This window comes from Cryptotermes secundus, unplaced genomic scaffold, assembly GCF_002891405.2.
Source record: "Cryptotermes secundus unplaced genomic scaffold, Csec_1.0 scaffold79, whole genome shotgun sequence".
Classification (NCBI taxonomy): domain Eukaryota; kingdom Metazoa; phylum Arthropoda; class Insecta; order Blattodea; family Kalotermitidae; genus Cryptotermes; species Cryptotermes secundus.
The window spans coordinates 1,290,828-1,314,171 of NW_019741974.1; the positions used below are offsets into that span (position 1 = coordinate 1,290,828).

General features: G+C 40.6%; 1 protein-coding gene across 1 annotated transcript in view; it reads left to right on the forward strand.

Annotated features, from left to right (window-relative positions):
* The window catches only part of LOC111872798 (pyrokinin-1 receptor), a 188,410-nt gene that overhangs the window by 113,445 nt on the left and 51,621 nt on the right, over positions 1-23,344 (forward strand). The gene's annotated exons all lie outside the window — the stretch shown is intronic.

Sequence of the window (23,344 nt, forward strand, 5' to 3'; positions counted from 1 at the left end):
AATGCATCATGCAAAGATACGCACAAGAAATAAAATGCGGAAGGGAAGTTATATTATTTCAGATGCCTAGAGCTAAAATTTCATAGAAGCTGGTACCAATATCTGTAACAGTTCTTGCTTTGGCTGTTTAAGCTGTTCATTATGCAGTGGCAGCAGAAGAGCTCAGTGCAACACGTACAACCCTGCAGAGATATCCTGAAGGATACGAGAGAAGTGATGATTAGTTCTGCAACAGCAACAAATGCGCACTGTGAACTGAACGGAAGACGAAGCCTGGCGGAGGGATATGTTACCGGAGCTGGAAATATTCATTGCGAATTGAAAAGGAAAGAAGTAATGAATCTAGATTATCATTTTGCAAAGGAACGGACAAAGAATTACCTTAACTCGAGCGATGTGAATGGACAAGGTGGTGAATAATGGTTCGCTGGTTGAAGAACACGAAACAAAATTGTCGTTTCTCTGAAAAAGCGTCAGAGCGATTGTTATTAAGAAACGGAAGGGACTAATTTTTGACAGCTCACTATGGAAAATGTAGGCTTTGAGGATCTCATAGCAGTGCTTATGAACAGCTCTATCTTCTGGGATATAAACCCATGTACTCCGTTGCAATTCAGCCGACGTTTCGGAGGAACGTGACGCCTTCATTTTCATACTCGAGGAATAAGATCACTGTGGTCGCGGTGCAAGGGCCAAGAAGGCCCACCCCTTATACAATAAAACAAACGTGAAACTAGCGTGAAGCAAATGGCTGAAGATTTAGGTGGCATGTTCCTCCGAAACGTCGGTTAACTTTTGATGGATTACACGGCGTTATCGTAACTTTCCCCTAACGTACATCGTTCATCGTTTAGATCAGAAATTGAGGATTTCATGGGAGTGATTATGAATAGTATTGTCGGCAAGAATAGCATGCATCTCTCCTTGCTCCTTGCTAGCTCTTCAACCCTGAAGATGGAGGCAGTACATTCCTTCAAAAACTATGTGAACTAACGGACTATACGGCGTCATATCCTAGAAGATAGTACACTTTTCGTTAGAAGTTTGCACATTTTTCTTGAAACACCTATTCCCACGGATCACCACCACAGTACCCGTTAGTCTCAAAGACCATGCTTATGTCATAATGTCAGTGACAGAAGTGCGTTTCGATGTGTCACCGTGAAATTGATGTCTAAACGAAATGCAATAATTATGATACTAAACTAAGTGGCACATTAAATGCACTGACCAAGCCCTCGGCACAGCCGCGCCGTAGCTCAAGCGGTTAGTCGCTGGCTTCCACCGCGGCAGCCCGGGTTCGATCCCGGGTCTGGTCAAGTGGGATTTGTGGTGGAAAAAGTGGCGCTGGGGCGGGTTTCCCCTGCCAATCTTCATTCCACCAAATTTTCCATCATCATAATCATTCGGGGTAGGCTACAATAGGCCAATCAGTGGCCGCCGTGCGGAGTGGACTCAGTTGGACTCAACCCCCCACTAAGTGAACTAAAAAAAACCTCGACACATTTGTTCGGATACATTTAACTTTGTGGATGTTTGTCATAGCTGAAATACATAAGCTACAAAGTCCCTACACAGAAAGCGTCTTTAAGTAACACATGAAAACTGAAGTGTAAATGAATTAGTAATCAATAAGCACTCTCAAAAGAAAGTGATATAGACTTATAAACACAACAAGAATAAGGTGGACAGGCGAATTTAATGTGAGACCCATGGAACGGTCTTCAGACTGCAAATCCTTACATAGCGTGAAGAGAAAATTTCATTTTATAAACTCTGCTTATTCTCTTATCTCTGTTTCCCAGTTGATATTTATATATTTCGCAGTATTCCTCTCAGTTCGACTTCCTTTACTTACTTACTCATGGAGCTGAGCCCTTCTGGTAGAGCCGCCAATTCAGCAGCTACTCAAGAATTCTTCAGCATTTTATGGAACCCGAAGGTTCATCACCGTGTTCACAAGAGCCCTCCACCGGTCCCTATACTGAGCCAGATCTATCCAATCTATACCATCCTATCCCTCTAAGATCCATTCTTATATTGTCCACCCACCTACGCCTTGGTCTTCCCTGTGGTCTCCTTTCTTCTGGCTTTCCCACCAATATCCTATACGCATTCTTAGTCTCCCCATTCGTGCTACATGTCCTGCCCACCTCATACTCCTTGACTTGATCATTCTAATTATACCTGGAGAAGAGTACAAGTTATGAAGCTTCGCATTATGCACTTTTCTCCAACCTCCTGTCACTGCATTTCTCTTCGGTCCAAATATTNATACCATCCTATCCCTCTAAGATCCATTCTTATATTGTCCACCCACCTACGCCTTGGTCTTCCCTGTGGTCTCCTTTCTTCTGGCTTTCCCACCAATATCCTATACGCATTCTTAGTCTCCCCATTCGTGCTACATGTCCTGCCCATCTCATCCTCCTTGACTTGATCATTCTAATTATACTTGGAGAAGAATTAAAGTTATGAAGATCCGCATTATGCACTTTTCTCCAACCTCCTGTCACTGCATTTCTCTTCGGTCCAAATATTCTCAACACCCTGTTCTCAAACACCCTGAGTCTATGTTCCTCCCTTAATGTCAAGTTTCACACCCATACAGAACCACAGACAAAATTATAGTTTTGTATATTCTAATTTTTATGTTTTTCGACACCAGACGAGAAAACAAAAGGTTCTGGACTGAATGGTAGCAAGCATTACCCGAGTTCAATCGCCTCTTAATTTCCTCCTGAATCAGGTTTCGATCTGTTACTATCTTTATGCTCTAAAAATAATGTAAGGATTCTAAGCGAATATTTTCCATCTCCTTGTTGCAAACAAGGGAAATTTCCACTTTTAAAATAAACTGGCAAAGAACAGTCTGTTTATAATGGAATATACCCGCGCGGAATATATCCTGGAAACGAAGTTACACTCGATCATTGTGGGTAGCCTGCCTGTGTACGCAGCAACGGCTTGCTCAGTATCGAACAAATCATCACTTTAAATCGTCAAGTTCAGTTGCAGTTTCGGAGACACCCGTTGGCTCCATCTTCTAAGCAGAAAGTACACCCTGAAGACTGACGAAATACGTTCCACTGGAACATTTATAACAGCCTGTAAGAGTATGCATTGTCAGAACTCAGTATATCACAAACTAAGCACGCAAGTAGGCGGTATAGCGACTAGCTATGGGTTGGATGGCCGAGGGTTAGGAGTTCAAGTACCGGTAGGGTCAAAATTTTTCTCTTCTCCATGTCGTCCAGGCCGGTTCTGGGGCCCACCCGGCCTCCTACCAATGGGTACCGGGGGCTCTTTTCCCGGGGTAAAGCGGCCGGTGCGTGAAGCTGAACACTCACTCCAGCTAGTGCCGAGGACAAGAAAATGTGGATTTATACATCCACTCCCCCATACGCCTTTACGGCATAGTGCTTAATTAATTAAGTACAGGGGCAACTTTACCTTTATAGATATACGTCAAGTGTTCTTCTTTGCGCCCCATTGTCCAGACCGGCCCTGGGGTTCAAGACAGCCTTCTGTGTGGTGGGCACTGTGGTTAAAATGGCCGGAGCATCAAACTAACCACTTGTCTCAATCTAATTTTGGGGATTAGAATGCGTATATTTTTCCCATTTTCCTTATGAATTGTTCAGATGATTCTGAAACAGATGGTTCATTATCTTAGACCATAAAAGTTATACAAAACTAAAATTTTATTTATGGAATGAACTAAACAGCGCTCTCAAGGCAATTCTTAATACACACAATTATATTATCAGAAAAGATTATACAAAGATGTCACTGCAATATCCGCTTTTAAGCGTGTATTGTTGCGGACTGCTATTAAAAATGTATGTGCCAATATATGAAAAATAGCATAAATTAAATTTTCGTTATTTCTGTCGCATACTTCAAGACGAGATCAAATTGAGAAATAATATCTATTGAAATCGGAGGCAGTTTAAATATTCGGAATGCTATATGAGGAACTGCAAAGTACCAAAGTCACTGCTTAGAAGCATATACAGGAACAAGACAGATATAGTACTACAACGGGAAGCGAGTCGTATCAAGGAAACATGAGGCAATTAGTTACACCTCTAATGCGCAAGAGTAGTTGCTAACATTACGTACAAGACAGAAGCAGCAGAGCGGTTGTCGTGTTGCCTCATACATCCTTCTAAATGCGACCTTCCGGAAGTGCCAATTTTTGGTTCCTTTTAGCCAAATTTCTGCCAGTATTGTGGCGTAGGCTAGTATGCAGTTGTATTAACATTATTACGTGTCACCAAAACAGTAAAAAGGTCAAGTTTTCTCTGTGCACTACGTCATGAAGGCGTACAGGGAGTGGATGTATAGACCCACGTTTTCTTGGCCTCGGCAGTAGTTGGAGGTGAATGGTCAGTTTTGGGCCTCAGCCGCTTTACCCGTGGGGAAAGAGTCCCTGGTAACCATTGAATAGGAGGCTGGATGGGCCCTAGAGGCGCTCTGGACGTCGTGGAGAAGTGAAGATTTTTTACCCTACTGGAATTCGAACTCCCACCCTTCGGTCCTCCAGCCCGTATCCAGTCGCTGTATTGACTGAGCTATCCGAACTAGTGCTGAGTTCCAGAAAATGTGGATCTATACATCCATTCCCCCATATGTCTATATGGAGTAATGCTTAATTAGTTAATCACAGGGACCAAATAGTAAATATTTACATAAATAAAATGAAATATCTTCACCACTAACTGTACAGAGCAGCAATTTTTTGCCCGACAGGACGATCCAAAACGAGGGCATTACAGCTGAAAGTTAGAATATTTGGCACCCGCGGAAAGCATTTGTAGTGTTCCGTCTTATCGGAAAGTTTAATTAAAAGCACGAACTGTAGTTCAGCTACGTGTATATACTGCGTCTGTTGAGTCTCATATACTGGCGACTGTAAGTCATATAATTTATGTTCTTTTGACCAATCATCCTTGCGTATTTTACCACAGTTTCATAATTGAGACTCAACAATGAACATCATAAAAATTTTAACTTGCGTTTTATAGAGGAAACCATTTCTGTCACGAATTTAAAAATATCTTCCTATAGTCAAAAAACTTTATAGATCTTGAAGAAAGCAGTCTTCTTGGATGTGACGCCGTGTAGATGTGATGTTAACTGACGTTTTGGAGGAACGTACCGCCTCCATCTTCAGGGTAGAAATAAAAAAGTAGAAAATCCGTAAGCAAAGAAACGGTGAGAGCAGTTGGAAGCAGGTGCAAGCAGATCTTGTCTCGATGAAATTTCTAAGAATAGGCTTGACGCCTGTTTGTTGTATTCATCATATAATAATTACGCTAAAAGTAATAATACTTTCTGGTGTCTGGTAGTAATGAATTCCAATTTATACACAAATGAACACAGAAGCGTAGGCTCAACATTCGCGTCTCCGAATCCTGACAATTTTTTTATGTGTTGATTTATGAAATTCGTCTGTTTCGGAGATCGTGTGACATACAAATTACACTTAAGGATCTGACAACATGGCGGTAGAGCGACGGCGACAGTTGCACTGCTGCTCAAAACATTCCCTACGCTTATAGAACCGCGAAATGTACCTTCACGCTTCCGTTTGGCCTTACCTTGAGCCATTTTAATTGAGCTCATATATACGAGTATACGTCATATTCCTCTAAGTTCTATTTTAACATTGCCTCCCCAAGCATGTCTGTCTGTCTGTAAGAATGCAATGGTGCTATTCACATTAACTGTCGAAATGTTTAAATATCACTGTATTTTACTCTAAATATATCACTGCTAAATTCGGTAAACTAGTCCCTAAACAAAAATCACGGCAAGGTCTTTGGTCTTCGAACCAGCTTCTCTTTGCAATGTTAAAGACAGAGCCATAGTGAAACTTGGTCTCTGACATTAAGGGAGGAACATAGACTGAGGGTGTTTGAGAGCAGGGTGCCGAGGAGAATATTTGGGCCGAAGAGGGATGAAGTGACAGGAGGTTGGAGAAAGTTACATGAGGAGCTTCATAACTTGTACTCTTCGACAAATATAATTAGAATGATCAAGTCAAGGAGGATGAGGTGGGCAGGGCATGTAGCACGAATGGGGGAGACGAGGAATGCACATAAGATATTGGTGGGAAAGCCAGAAGGAAAGAGACCACTGAGAAGACAAAAGCGTAGGTGGATGGATAATATTAAAATGGATCTTAGAGAGATAGGATGGGATCGTATGGATTGGATTGATCTGGCTCAGGATAGGGACCAGTGGAGGGCTCTTGTGAACACGGTGATGAACCTTCGGGTTCCATAAAATGCTGGGAAATTCTTGAGTAGCTGCTGAATTGGCGGCTCCTCCGGAAGGGCTCAGCTCCATGAGTAAGTAAGTAAGTAAAGCATATTCTAGCCTATTTCCTCTGACCATGAACGATTCTGTTTATTGGAGTTCGTTGGTGGCTGGTTGGCTGATTGGTTGATTGGTTAGTCAGTCAGTTATGTGGTTAGGTTGATATTTTTTGGTTCTATATAATTTTAATATTTTCTGCAGTGTAATTGTATTTATGTTAGTTGTAATTGTATTTTGTAGCTGTGGTTGTATTTGCACTGTGTGTAGTGTGTCCTTAATTGTTTGTGTAGTTTTTTGTGTGCTATTTTATGTGATGTGCGTTATTGGTGTGTTGTGTCTCACTGTAGTACCACTGCCACCGGGTAAAAACCCATTTGCATTTAAAATAAATAATAAAAATATTACACCGACGAGCCACTTCTACAGACTCTATGATGTCGAGTGGCAAAATATTATAAAATAATGAATTAGAAGGAATTTGGGAGGAAGGGTTTGTAGCCTAATCGAGGAGCAGTGCTAGCATTTGACTGGAAGAACCTTCCATAGGCTCTGTCGAACGTTTTTACGTTTGCTGTAGAATTAAAATATGGGCCTGCTTTTCCGTCCATACGCCTCGTCACTAATAGAACATATGACTTTGCACAGAATTCATCGACACTGTTAATTAGTCTGCCGAGAATAGTCCTGAAAATGTAAAGTTGTCCTTGTGCTTAACTAATTAAGCACTACACTATGAAGGCGTAAGGAGGAGCGGATGTAAAGAGCCACGTTTTCTTGACCTCGACAATAGCTGGAGGTGCGTGGTCAGCTTCACTCCCCGACCGCTTTATTCCCGGGGAAAGAGTCCCGGGTATTCATTGGTTAGGAGGCTGGGTGGGTCCCTAAGCCGATCTGGAAGATATGGAGACCTGAACATTTTTGACTCTACGTGGATTCAAACTCCGATCCCTCGGCCTTCCAGCCCGTATCCAGTCGCCATACAAACTGCATTATCTCGGCTTTTGAGAATAGCTTTGTATGCACCATAAATGAACGTATAACACACGTGTGTCATTCAAAATGATTTTAATATATCGCTCTGCTTTCGATTTCCATACAATTCTAATTCAAAAAAGAGATTCGCTAATGAGTTTTGCCTCGAAATCACTGGCGACCAAACAATATACCCCTCCCCCTCACCTTCACCTTTCCACACACTCTCTCTATCACACACATAACCCCGTTTTACTGAAGAGGTGAACGCATAAAGGCAGATTTCGCTTGATTCCACTGAGCTGATATGACGTCAAATTAAAAATGTTTAAGCACTTTAAAATACACTGCCATACATTTCTATGTTGTCTTTATTAATACGTGTTAATTTACGAAACAAACATCTGTGTAATTGACTGTCCTTTGGAGGGCGCTCTTCTTTCAAAGAAATTGCCTGTTATGATGGGACACGAAGGTTCGTCCTAGTCTTCAGGATAGCTTATCTTTCGTCGCCATCTTGGGAGTCCACTTCACGTCCTCGCACACACTACAGAGGTGCATTTTTATATGTACTGTCCTTGCTTGAAGCAGTGATGTTTTCCAGCTAAAATTTTGTGTTTCAACCCTGTGTTGTATAATGCAATAAATATATTTATCAGTCAAACGCATTTCAAAAACGAGAAACTATGTGAAAAACTAATTGCCCATCTGCCTTTGATGCGACATGGACCACATAGAAAACGACGCCTCCAAAAATTCTTCTGTTGTTGCTTGTGTATTCGTTGCAGTGGCAACCTTTATAAGCGAGAGTCTGTACATAGGTGACAGATGGAAGTTAAACAGCTGTAATCCCCGTAATAGGTTTTATATATGTATCACTAGGTGGCAGCACAGTCCAGCTAGGTAGCAGACGCGCATGTGCATGTTCAGAGGCTGGCTTCAGTAGTCATAATGGCGACCGTAACGAGAAATAAATGTTCTTTCCAGGTCTGAATATCATACACGTATGTTTTACGTTTTTAATCCATTTGTGACCTCTTTATTGGCTCTACCGCGTACCTAGCCGTTACCTAGCAACGAAAAGGGGTTACTCATAGAGACACACAGTTTCATGGAAGGGATTTATGAAGTACTCCATTGAGATGGGCTTAGGTACCAAGATAAATATACCAAGTCTCATAAAGGCTGGTTCAGGCATTTAAAGTTGATAGGGAGGATATAGAGGTGCGCACACACACACACACAGCATGGTGATCTCATAAGCCTACTTCCGTTTTCTTAAAGGAAGGAAATTAGGTTAACAGATATGAACAACCTGCTTTAAAACTAAGAAGTTCTGTACATTGTGCACAGAAAGTATTTATGCGTTTCGAACGGCTCACACACTAAATGAAGATTTATTTCTTAAACAAAATTTACCGATTACTCGTAATGTGTACGCATATGTTCAGGAGCAGAAATTTTTATTTTTATTTGCCTGAATATAGGATTTCAAGTGTTCACCTGCGTTCAAAAAGAGCCATAGTCCCACTGAAATCTTGGCTTGGTAAAAAACAAGATTCCGATCGCAGAGGCCGCGCAGTCTAAGGCATGAACTATCTTCGCTAGCTCGAACTCTGGAATCGTGGGTTCGAATCCTACTTGAGGCATGGATGTCTCCCTTCGTTTATTCTATGCTTCTATTGTTCTGTAGGTAGGTAGCGGCTTTACGACGGGCTGATCCCTAGTCCAAGGCGTCCCATCGACTGCGTTCCAACAAGGAACTGTAGAGGCAAAGACAGACAAATAACTATCCCTGAAGCCCTGTTTATCTGTACGTATACAGGACTAAATCTAAGTACAGTATAACGCCGATTATCCGATTTAATTAGTCGGAAATGTGGTTCGGATAATCGAAAATTCTGATAATTGGAATAAATTCTTATCCAAAAAAAAAACTACAATAGCGTTATTATAATGTAGTGTACTACTATGATAATAATAATAAAAACAAAATCTCTTAAAACAAGTGAAACGTGAGAAATTATTAAATGTTTTTATAAATTTACATTTTCAAGCACTTTATCTGAGCAAGTCCAATAATGATGTTTGTTTATCAGACGAAACTCGTTTCGCAGATGATAAATCTCTCAAACACTTAACCGTAAGGAGCTTGTTTGAGATGATTCGGCTAATTGGCAATTATATCTATATACTGCCTACTTGCCTGCATTTTACATCATTTAAAGAATGGGAAGAAGAAAATCAAATGTCTGGATCAGAGCTTTCAAGGGAGATGCCACTTGAGACACGTACGAAGCGTGAAGACACCGGATCTCTTTGCGGTGTGAACCAGATTGAACGGGATATGTACATATGTAGGGTCCCCCCCCCCCTTGGCACTACAGCCCCAGTGGGCCTAGGCCTACCTCCATGAACTTCTCCGTTCACTTCGGTTTTTCTAGATCTTACACATTTGGTAGGACTCCTTGGGCGGGTGATCAGCTCGTCGCAAGGCCTCTACCTGTAGACAAACACAGAAAAACGCACACAAACATCCATGCTCTGAGTGGGATTCGAACCCACGATCCCGACTTCCGAGCGAGCGAAGACAGTGCATGCCTTAGACCACTCGGCTACCGTGACCGGCTGTGTATGGTCCAGTGAGAGAAATTTTGTTATGACAATGATGAATCTTCGGGTTACATAACGTGAGGTATTATTATTTATTTAATGCAAATTGGTTTCTACTCTGTGGCAGTGGTACTACAGTAAGACACAACAGACAAACAACACACATCACACAAAATAACACACCACACTCGAACAAAACACAGTACACAAAACTACACAAACAATAAAGGGCACAATATTATATTTAGGCATCCTGTTACACTCTACACAATGTATGACACAAACTCCGTCCTAAGTACAACAATTTATTGTAGCTCTTTTGTCTTCTTTTCTTCTACGCTACATGTTTCGGCCCTAAATGGCCATCATCAGATGTATATTCTCACATAGTTGTTACACTGCACGCAGTTTAAAATTTAAAAACACCAGCTTTCTTAATTGTTCATTTATCCGTTATTAATAGGTCCCGATATATCAGAATCCCCTTGCTGATATTCGTCAGATATATATAAAATCTTTGTTAATTTATATACGTCAATTTGATTTTTGAATTTTGGTATTTTTAAAATCTTCAATTTAAATTTAATTTTCTTTTTAATTTTAAAATTTGTATGCGTATTAAAGCTAAGCAGCGGCACGCACACAGGGAGCCTACACAGAATAATACCTGAACAGTGCTGAAAGCAAGAAGTAGCCGCTGCAGCACTATAGACATAGAGCAGGTATCCCTGCGAATTTTAAATTTGAAAAATGTTTTAAAATCTTAAATTTAAATTTAAAATACAAAAATTCAAAAATCAATTTGACGTATATAAATTAACAAAGATTTTATACATATCTGACGAATATCAGCAAGGGGATTCTGATATATCGGGACCTATTAATAACGGAGAAATGAACAATTAAGAAAGCTGGTGTTTTTAAATTTTAAACTACGTGCAATGTAGCAGCTACGTCAGAGTATACACCTGATGATGGCCGTTTGCGGCCGAAATATGTAGTGTAGAAGAAAGAAGACAAAGAAAATACAATAAATTGTTGCACGTAGGACGGAGTTTGTGTCATACATAATAAAGGGCACATTACACACAATGATTACAATGCAAATATATTTACAATACAACAAATACAATTCACAATGTTGTATTTTAGCGTCCTGTTGCACTGATTTTCATCCATGATATGTATACAGTTTCCGTCTTGTAGTGCACTCAATTTCACCTGTTACTTCACGACATGTTTCGGCAACATATTGCCATCATCAGGTGCCCTAATTACGCTAATCTATTTCATTGCTTGCCTTTATAAAATTATTTAAAAAGTATTTAAAAAGTGCGTATTTGTCAACTATAATGAATTTACAAACACTAAAACTTGTTAAGATTATTCATCTTATGTGTCTTAATTAAAACTTGCTTGTGGTTCTTCCACTATGGGGGTCGTTTTTCTTATATTCTGTGTAAACACTCGCAGCTAAGAAGGGAACACACATCACAAGACACGGTTTACACAGAATATAAGAAAAACGACCCCCATAGTGGAAGAACCACACGCAAGTTTTAATTATGACACATAAGATGAATAATCTTAACAAGTTTTAGTGTGTGTAAATTTATTATAGTTGACAAATACGCACTTTTTAAATACTTTTTAAATAATTTTATAAAGGCAAGCAATGAAATAGATTAGCGTAATTAGGGCACCTGATGATGGCACTATGTTGCCGAAACATGTCGTGAAGTAACAGTAGAAATTGAGTGCACTACAAGACGGCAACTATATACATATCATGAACAAATACAATTTAAATTACTATTAAATTAATGTCTCTAGCAGTTCATTAAATGCCTGTAGCTAAAGGAACACCATGTCCGGGGAGGTGCAATCAGAAATACTATAACTCTGTATTCTATCCACAAAGTGTATTAGTGCGTTTCATGTGGTTCTCACAGTAAAATCTGTTGTTTCCCTGAACAGCATTAACCGGTTTGTTTTTGTAGCGAATGAGTAACATGTTTTATATGCCGTACAAATTGAATTATTACGTATTATTTAGAATAAGAACACCTAGACATATCTAGCCGGTTACAGTAGCCGAGCGGTCTACGCCTCTACGGCATGTACTGTCTTCGCTCGCTCGGACGCTAGGATCGTGGATTCGAATCCCGCTTAAAACATGGGTATTTGGTGTGTATATATTTTTATTCTGCGTTTGTGTTGTCCTGTGTTTAGGTAGCGGCCTTGCTACGAACTGATCACTCGCCCAAGGAGTCCTACCGACTGTGAGAAATGATTACGGAACTGAATAAGAGGCCTGGGCCCTGAATGGGCTGGAAGAGCCATTGAAGAAAAGTCATGTTTAGACTTTCATTAAAACACACAAGTTGGGGCAGCACTGAATGTCTCATTCTCATGCCTTATGCTTGTACGAGTATCCCCTACCTACCCAGTTGTGTCTTCTCTTTTGTATATTGTCTTCCTCAGTTCGATATAACTCTGACTATTGTCTGAAGCTAACATAATGCCCATTGACACATCCACAGAGACTGCCTTTATTTGTTACGTAAAATTTATTTTTTATTTTTTATATTTGTTTATTCATTTATAAAAAAATAATTATCAATTTATAGCACTGGTCATTCAACTCCAGCACATGGGCGAGAACATACTCCTAGTATGAATACCTCTAAGAATTCCTTACTTCGATGCTAGATTGAAGTGTCCGGTCATTTTCTCACACAGGCAGCTTTACCTTCGAGGAATGGCCCTAGGTGCCCAGTAAATAGGAGGCTGGGTGAGACCCAAGGGACACACCGTAGCATAGTTGGTTGAGGCACTATGCTACAAGCCGGAAGGTCGCGGGATCGAATCCCTATGAGGTGGATTTTTTTCAATTTACGTAATCCTTCCAGCCGCAGTATGGCCCGTGGGTCGACTCAGCCTCTAACAGAAATGAGTACCAGGCATATTCTTAAGGGTTAAGAACGACAGGCGCGTAAGGCTGACAACCATACCGCCATATATGAGCTGATTGTCTAGAAAATGTGGGAGCTTCAACATCTGACAAACCTATGGGCCTCCATGACCTATTACAGGAGTACTTTTACTTTTAATTTTACTGGGTGAGTCCCAAAGCTGGTATGAAAATGTAGTAAAAGAAAAAGAATCCCTTGCCCTCACCGGGAATCAAACTCCGATTATTCAGTCTCTCGTCCCGTAGCCTATTTAATACACTGACTTGGCTATCCAGCCTCATATGTAAAGAAAAGCATCGTGAATTTTCAAATGCTCGAACGCTAGGAGGAAGAGAAAGGACTTAGGTTAGCGCGCCACGTTATAACTGCGCAAGCGCCGAAGTAGGATTTGAGGTTCTCACAGCGGTGGCTATGAAGAGTATTATTTTCTGGAATATAACGCCGTGTAGTCTGTTAAAATCAGCGTTATATCCCAGAATGTAGTACTATGCAAGCGCTGAAATATTGGTACCTGTATAACAGCGGCGTTTTCAGCGCTTGCGGAGGATTAACTCAAGAGGCAAACACAGATGGTTTCCTTTCCTGGTGCTTGTACTCATGGAACTCACGGAGAAGCGTGCAGACTATATAATACTATAACGAATTTGGGAAGGAAGATGTAATGACTTAATTGAGGTAATATCCCGGAATTTGCAAGGGACACTTAGAACAAACAGGTTAATCTCAATTAGGATAGCCGGTGTCGAGCCCAAGGTTCGAAACGACCACCTCTCGAATACGAGACTAGAACTTTACACCTGGGGCAGACTGTTCGGTTTGAAGAAGTCTGGAGTTCCATACCTTCAGTACGAAACGTCTGCAGGAATAACTGTAACCTGTTTGTGAACTGTATTTACAGAATATTTCACGTTATGCCTCGAGAAATGTCCGAGTGCTGACAAGAATGATAGGCTTTGGACCGATCTCAGTGTATTGGCGCCCTGAGTTGCAGAAGCACCAGGATACAGACGAGTGTGATGGACTGCCCGTCTGTTAACACTGTTCTTTAAAAATATAAACTGTGAACAAGTGGTGCTTTATAGTAGGATCAGCGAATTTGTAAACAATTTTTAAAATCACGTTTGGATAAGACTGTGCGCTTGTGTATGTATATTACATTAGTGTTAGGTAAAGTTGCTTTGTTTAGTATTCGATAAAATTAGGTTCTATGTTCCATAACATTTACAGTATTTTACACTACATGGCGTTCCAAAATCGCGCGTGTCAATATACGCGTGTTCCTTGGTATAAAATAAGGAAAGGATTCACGTGATTATACGTCCTTATAACCTTCTTTCCGATATAAGTAACTTCATTTGTACCTGTTAATAAACAAAACAAAAATGTACGGCTTTGTGAAAAAACAAGAATATAAGGTATTATGGCATGTAGAGCAGCTGCTAGGAAATGGCTCTGCAAACAACGGTCGTTGCTAGGTAATGGCCGCAACAGATTCTTAACACGCAACAATGGAGTAATTGGAAGCCGTGTTCTCTACGCAGTCCGTTTGATAGCTATGTGACTTAACGATAGAACTGTTGGGAGAGAGATTTTCTATACGGTCCGTGCTGAGGCTATATAACGAGGAGCAACTGCCATTACGAGAGAAGGTCTCGAGACGGCATTGAGAAGCATAGGAGGTTGGTGTCAGTGGCCGTCACCCTGTGAGTTGTGAGACAGTCGACGGTCAGTAAGGGCGTGGAGACGGAAACTGAGGAAGCTACAGCGTTGGAAGCCGTTACCAGGCGACAACCGGCGAAGATACAGCAGACTGAGAAGACTTCGTACCTGCTGTAGTGAACTGCAGTGTGTGTGTGTGTGTGTGTGTGTGTGTGTGTGTGTGTGTGTGTGTGAATTAGCGATGGTGCTACGGTTATTTGTACTTACGTCCTGTAAGACCTCAATAAATTACCAAATTACCAAATAAATTACCAAACCAAGCCCGCGTGTAGTCACTCATACACGTGACACTATCAAGAAATTATTTTCATTTACCATATGTCTGTTTATATAACAACTCATTCTCAGTTTCGTAGGTCATATGATATCAGATCAGGAAAGTGACTCTTGATAGTGAACAAAAAATGGGAATAAAAACAATCATGAGTAGTTTTAAGGAACTATCCTACCATTCATGTGAAAGAACTGAGGAAAACAAAGAAAAATGTGGGTCGATCTAATCGACATCCGGGTCAAAGTTCCGTAGAATTTAAACCAAGAACCTCAGGATTACGATGCAGGGTTAATATTCACTATTTGCGATGTCTGTTGCACTGCAATTGTTTGAGTCACAGAATATTCCGTTTGCTTGAATGCACTCTTCTGAACGACTTCCGAAACTCTAAGTGCGGTTTTAAATTTATAGCTCAGAGATATTTGGTTCTTCGGAAAATGACTACATACAATTAAATACTGTTACTGGAAATGCCATGCCCTTGGGTCGACTCAGCCTCTAAAAGAAATGAGTACCAGGAATTAATTAAATAATTTTCCTGGGGAGTAAAGGGCGGCCGACGCGTAAGGCTGACAACCTTACCGCCATCTTTGAAACGATTGTGTATAGAAAATGTGGGACCCTCAACGTCTCACAACCCTATGGGCCTTCAGGGACTGTTACAGGGATAGCTTTACTTTTTTTTTTTTTACTTTTTACTAGAAATGTCATTTATTTATTGACTTTGTTTTATACAGAATAGCTGGAATAATAAAAAATAATTTAAAGCTGAAATAAAGCATATGTATTCTAGAACATTATTAATATAGTACCCGGAATGGATTTACGTTTTGGAAATAAGAAACATTGAAAGGGAGAGTAAACAAAAATACGGGAATGGAAACCGTGCACATGAAATTTCGCAGACCGCTCTTCAATGTGTGCCCACATTCATGGGACCGATTACATAATGAAACAAGGAAGCTGAGATCACATACATCTATGTAAGCAGAACTCGAGGAAACGGTGTCCCCAAAATGGCGTAAGAATATGCTGAAGTTCCATGAAGAAAAGAGCCATGGGAAGGACAAGGACAATTTATGAGGGTCATTGTGTTCTGGGATGTAATGCCATGTAGCGTGGTAGAAGTTTACCGACGTTTCGGAAGAATTTTCTGCCTCCATCTTCATGGCAGAATCGTCATTCTTCTTCCATAAGGTCCGTGTTCCACAAAAACCTATCCTTTAAGACTGTTTACAATATATAAAACAAGATCAATGTTTGGTAAGCAAGAGAAACAGAAAAGAAAACAAATGAAGAGAAGGAAACAAAAATTCTGGGAGAAACTACTCCCCTACTTTCCTTTGATACGCCACGGATCGAGAAGAAAACGACTTCAACTATTCTTCTATTGTTGCGTATGTTGCCTAGGTAACGTTTTTACAGAGCCGTTTCCTGGGAACAATAGGCATGCAGCAACATAAGGACACAGAGACTGAGGGTAGGGATTTATTTAAATACGTCGTTGAAATGGACTTAGGTGCCACGTTATACATACCAAATTTCATAAAGACTGGTTGAGGCATTCAGAAGTTACACAGACGGCATGGAGATCGCATAAGTTTACTTACATTGTTCTCAAAATTAGGAATTAGGCTAAAAGGAAGAGGAAAACTGCAAGTAACGTGGCCCGGCTCGGTACCCAACTTGTCACTTTCAGTGATGGTGGCATGCTTACTTTATTGACCTCGGTTGTCACTCGAGAATTTCCAAGCACAGAATTCGTCCATTCCCAGTTCCTTTCTTTATTAATTTTGTTTCCTCATGTCCTCTTTTGTCTTTTGCGGCTTCCTACTGAAAATCTATAGGAATTTATTTCCTCGCGCGTGATAAATGTCCCGCCGGTAAATTCTTACATCACTTAAGTACCCTTTCATTATTAGACAGACCGCCTCTGTAGTCTAGTGGCCAGAGTTCCTGGCTATATATCCAAAGGTCCCGGGTTCGATTCCCGGGACTACCAGATATTCTGAGAAGTTCTGGGTCTGAAACGGGGTCTGCTCAGCCTCGTGAGGATAATTGAGGAGCTACTTGAATAGAAAGTAGCGGCTCCTGTCTATAAAACCGAAATTAACGGCCGTGGGGATCCGTTGCGCTGAGCATGCGACACCCTCTATCTGCTGAAGTTGGCATTAAGTTCGCCGACAAGCGGCGGTAGCTCGGTCGGTATAGTTAGCTTGCGGACTAAAGGTCACGGAGTTTTTTTTTATTACTAGGCAGATGATGTGCTGAGCCTGAAAGTTTCTACAACATTTGGACTTATTCATTTCTTCGGCTACAGTTTTACCCATAGCTTTTTATATTTAAGTATCAAATATGTATAGGGCACGCGGTAGCGCAGGTGGTTGAGGCACTATGCTACAAGCCGGAAGGTCGCGTGTTCGAATCCCTATGAGGTGGATTTTTTCAATTGACCTAAACCTTCCGGCCGCACCATAGTTCTGTGGTCAACTCAGCGTCTAACAGAAGTGAGTACCAGGAATCTTCCGGGGGAGGGGTAAAGGGCTGCCGGAGCCCAAGGCTGACAACCTCACCGCCATCCGTGAGCCGATTGTTATAAGAAAATGTGGGAGCCTCACTATCTGACAACCCTATTGGCTTTAACGGCCTGTTACAGGGATGCCTATCAAATGTACGTATGCACTTGAGCCGTGCTGAAGGTCAGCTGGCTGTTGTGCGTGACGTCATGGCGTCTGCCATTCCTATATTCCATCTTCACCCCCATATGTGACGTATTATCCTTGTGATTGCCTATGTATCACGTGACCTATCCCTCTTCCGGATGTCTCGGAATGAGACGAGACCTGCTTCGTAGTTGGTGACACTACGTAGTTGAGATAGGACCCTTAGCAGCCAGCGGGGGATCGCCATTGGAAATTCTGTTTCGACCTGATACCTCTAAATCGCGTTCAGTAAATCTTCCGTGGCCGGCTGGTAAGGTAAAGGCTGCCCGCGACCGGAAGCCGTTGCCTTTAGAACGGTTGCGATGCGCGTATTTATTTATTTATTATTATTATTATTATTATTATTATTATTTGTGTTTTTCTGGGGTAACCTGTTTAACGCCTAAATGGAGTTAGTGAAACAGGGGCAGGTTAGCTTATTTTTGTAGCGACTGTTGGCCACAAGAGTGTACTTCGCAATCATTGATTTGGGTTGTAGTGCTCCGTTTGTACCATGATTATGTATTTTTTGTGGAAGTCTGTTTTGTTGTTATTAAACTTTGTTATTGTTATCTGAAAGACCGACATATCACTGTAGCTTCTCCGTATTGCTTGGATACCCCACGAATAACTTGGGGAGCTTGTAAAACAGCAATAGAGCCAGCGACGACGGGCTGCTTCTCCCGACTTCACGGCTCGAATAAGTAAATTGGGAGACAAACGGGCAAGGGCGGTTCGCACTGTCCGGCATTTATTGGTGTGTTTGCGTTACTAGGGAGTCGTGCCACAACTTAAGGCACCAAATGTCCGTATTATCATCTCTGAAATTACTCTGCTATGTCACATAAGATGCTTGTATTCAGGAGGGTTCTGCATTAGAAGTTTTTGGGAGAATTTAATTTACTTGATATCGGTCCAATACAACCCACAAGTTATGTGAAATTCATCGAAACTCACTCTGTACATAATCAACAATATATTTATGTATTTTTATGACGCGCAACATTTACTGGAGGTTTTCCTGATATTTTGCACATTGAACGAAATAAAAGGAAACTTATTTTATTTTTGTGCAGTGCTGTGTGAGAGTAGGCCTATATCCAACAAATGTACCTCCAATTCCAATAAACCACACAACTTTACGTATTATTTGTTTTAATACGTAAAATCCTTGTACAAAATACTCGTACATATTATTCTTGTAAGATCAATTTATAAAAAAATAAAGTACAAAGAAAAGGAATTTTATATTAAAAGATTATTATTAATTTAATTTGTATTATTATTATTATTATTATTATTATTATTATGTACATATGACCAGCCTGAAGTCTACTTCCGTGATCCTCCAAGAATTTTTTTAACAATACTTCAGTTTAGAGCCACAAGAAACGTGATTTCGAAAGACTGGTTGGTAATATTCCAATGTTCAAATTTATTACGGGATCTGTATCGAGGTGGGACCACAGCTTGGATAAAATTGCACCGGAGAGTAGGCCTGTGAAATGGCCATGACCAAGTAAAGCCTCAGCATGTGAGTTCATGAAATAAACAGCTGCATGCTGGAGGCAAACTTGGCAGGCTCCTCTGATATACAGTGGATTTCTGATAAAAAAAAGTCTTCTCTATTCCTTCACTGTCCGGGGACGTGTAGCTCTTCATTATAAGTAGACTTATACAGGGAGGGTTTTTATTTTGCTGCCCGGTTCAACGGCTCTGCGCATCATGGCAACCGGTGCACCGTCGGCTGCGTGGCGCATACGAATTTTGCCAATAAATCAGCATGCCTGACAGACGGTATTCTTCTAAGAGCAGTAGTTGCAATTCATAGATTACAGGATATGTTGAGAATACTGTCCCTATAGGCGTACATATATCTTTCGCAAGTAATTGTTTCATTATAAAACAGAGGTCCAAGAATCCTTTCATTTACAGCACACTAGACACCAACTTTTACCGGAAGTAGCAGGACTCCGCGGGTCAACTGCGGATCGATTTCACCTTCGACGACAGACTGTAGAAACCAACTGCAAAAAGTGGTAGCTGGATCGCGTTGGATCGCGTGGCTGCAAGGTGTGCATTACTGTTCTTTTATAGGGTCTAAACTTCAGCCCTTCTTGCATTAGACTTTGACACTCCAGTCTCTTGAGCTAGACGTTTCAGTATTTTTCTAGATGTATGTTCGAGTCTGACCCCTATGTCATCTGGCTTCCCCTCAGTAAGCACTAGGGGCTTACGTTTTTGTTTCTTGTCTATTAAGAGCCCTATTATCATAAGTTTATTCCCAAAATTGTGAATTGTTTGCATACTGGGGACTCTTTCATCACGAAATTTACGTAGAAAATTTCGCCGACACTTTCTAGCAGATCCGTTTCTCATGGGAGTCATACAGAAATACACGTTGCTCTAAAGTCAGAATCATGACTGAGACCGGTGTGCGGCGGTTTTCATTATCTCATTCTTTTCAAGTGTGCTCCTTTTTTTTGCGTCATGTCGCAGACATCGTGTCTTGACTGTTACATGTCTTGACTATGCCGGTGTGCTGCCTACCTTAAAGAACTTTAGAGTTTTAAAATATTAAATCCATTAAATAATCAAATTTCATTGGAGGAAATAAAATTGTGTTAATCCTTTAAGTTTGAATTAAACTAAAAATGTAAGCCGCAGGAAGTTTAGGTATATTCAGAAGTTCCCGGTTGATCCATCGCTGCTTGTAAGGAGTGAATGCTCGCGATCTCTCCGTGGAGGACTCCTGTGCTATATATATCCGTATCTTTCCTTCTAAGTATAATATTAAACTGCGAATAATCTTCTAACACTAAATAAGATTAATTTAACTTCGACTTATAACTTAATAGCGATGTATAAAGGTGGAAATAAATATAAATTGAGGAATAAAAAAAGACATAATATTATTAAAGTGAAGTCAGGACCAGTGTTAACCAAATTCAGCTATTTTAAGCGTTCTAAGTGTGTGTGAATAAATGTACTTACATGTAAAATTCGTCTGGAACAGATTTTACTCTGTGATGACAACAATTAAGGTAGTCCTGCTTGAGCGAGGCCTGATAAGGACCTTGAGACAGAATTCATCTCTACTATACTGAACAACCGACTACCCCAACCTCTTTAACCTGGAAACCTCCGTACTGTAAGAGGCTATTCCAGCTTACTGGCGCCCTACCTCCAATGCTACCTCCTTAAAACTACCATTGCAACTATTGCCAATAAGGCACGTCTGGGGCGGATCACAGAAGATGTCGCCCGTGGGAGTGGATGTGTGCAGAGGTAAGCAACGTGCGATAACCTCATAGTAATTCGGTCGTCTAGTGTTGTCCCATTTACGTGTGGACCTCAGCAGAGAGGTATCACCAGCAAAGTAGAACAGCTCCTATATAAAATAGTCCCCAACCACAAGAGGAGGGGCAGCTACAGAAGGAACCGATGCTTTTGCAGGAAGTACATAATTGTCGAATTTGATATTAATATAGAACTGTCTCGAACCGTCTGGTGATTCATTTTGAAATGTAGTCATGAATTCCGCCCCTAAAGTCAATTCATAAATATAAAGCAGGAAGTACAAAAGAAAGAGACAAACATCATTCTGACATCTCAAATTTTGATTTAAGCTCCTTTGCCTTGTTACTCCTTTAAGAAATGAAATTTTGCTTTAAACAACATGAGGTGTTATGTTTTAAAAGTCCGTTGGTCTTTCTTTATTCTTCCACAGAAAGTTGAGAACCAAAAGAATTAAAGCTTGAAGCTTTCTTTGAAAGTTCGACTTTGGTAGAGAAGACACGTGTATAAATAACCATGCACATGTAATTTTAAGTAATTCTTATGATTATCCTCTTCACAAGCATTTCTGTCTTGGGGTCTCTTAAGTATTTTAATGGAAGATTTAAGGTTTTCACGGCGGTGACTATGAAGAAAGCCGTCTTCTGGTATGTGGCGCCGTCGGTTAAGAAAATTTCTACACGGAGCCACATCCCAGAAGACGGCTTTCTTCAAGTATTTTAACGTTTCTCTAATGTAAGGCCGTAATCAATAGCACTTTATCACTACAATGTTTCTGAGCTACACAGCACGTCATTAAACAGACAAAAAATAGATGCTTTACTACAGTGTTAGCTAACTCATTAACCCAAATGAGTTAGCCTCGCTTATGAGACTACAACAAATTTGCGTCATCAGTAGATTTGACATTTCTGTAGAAAATAGATGTGACTTACAGGCAATTAAAGTTAATGTACCTCGTGATACTTAAGTCTCCCCTTCGAATGCACATATACATGCAAGCATATAAAGATACAAGCATAAACATACAGTGTGCACATACATACATACATACATTCATACATACATACACGCATATACACATACATACTCGTACATACACACACATACATACATGCATACATACATACATACGCGGATGTATACATCCACTTTCCCATGCTCCTTCATGGCGTAGTGCTTAGTTAAGCACAGGGAGAGCTTTACCTTTACATACATATTCATGCACAGTACAAAAACTTTATTTTGTGCACCATAAGGTACTGAAATACGTATCAGTGAACCGCCATGCGGGGAAGATTCAGAAATATGGACTAAACTCTGCTAGAGCCTGAAGGTTCATTTTCGTGTTCACCACAAAATCTTACCACTTGGAAATTGTCCGAATCACTTGGAAATCCAGTCAATAACTTTACATCCCATCTCTCAAGGGTTGTGTTTTAATATTGACCTCCCATTTAAGCCAAAAGCGTCTAAGTGGTCTCGTCACTTCAGGAAATGTTGCATCCATTTCTTCTTTCTCATGCGTGCTATATGCCCTTGCCAATCTGACCCTATGGCAGTAGTAATAGGCGAAGAGCATAAAATTGTTAATTGCATCTCAAAGAAGAAAACCTACTGCTGCCTCAGTTCTAAGCCAATATCATTTATTTTCAAAGTTACTTCCAGGATTCTGACGTCGTTTNCTTCATGAGTTGTTGTGACCAATGCAACTCTGAGATTCTAAGTTTAAACGTAATTTATTTCGAAAGTAAATAGTTTTTCTTTTTCAGAAAAATTTATGAAGGTGCAGTTCGTGCGTAGCAGCTGCACTCTCCACTCTGAGAACGCAGCACTCTTCTCTCACCTGGCAATATCACCATCACATACGCTAAAGGCTAAGTTACATTGTCGCCTCTTTCGTATGTAACGCGACAAATAAAATCACGCAGGTTTCGGATTTGGTGAATATGTTTACTGAACGCTCACTTTTACACTGGCCAGTGCAATTATCATCACTTTCAGTATCATAATTACTGCTTCTGCTATAGCCAAAGCCAAACTGAACGATTCTTTTACATTACATGTTTCGGCCGCAAACGGCCATCAGGTGTATACACTCACGTAGCTGTTACACTGCACTTAGTGTAAAATTTAAAAGCAAGACGAAAGACCTGCAATAAATTGTTGCACTTAGGACGGAGTTTATATCATATATCGTATAGAGTGCAACAGGATGCCTAAATATAATATTGCCAAAGTGAAGACCTACTACTCTTCTAAGGTCAGATGCAAGAAGCAAGCAAAACACGGAAATTTGTATCTTTTAGACAATAATATAAATTTAGTACGCGTACTCACACTGTAACCGTACGTCCCTCGTCAAAATTATATAATTAAGGGTATGAACTACTTATGCATTGTTTAATACCGTGAGAGACGCTCCATCGGCGAGATACCATCCCGGGACCGCCTAGTTGTAATTC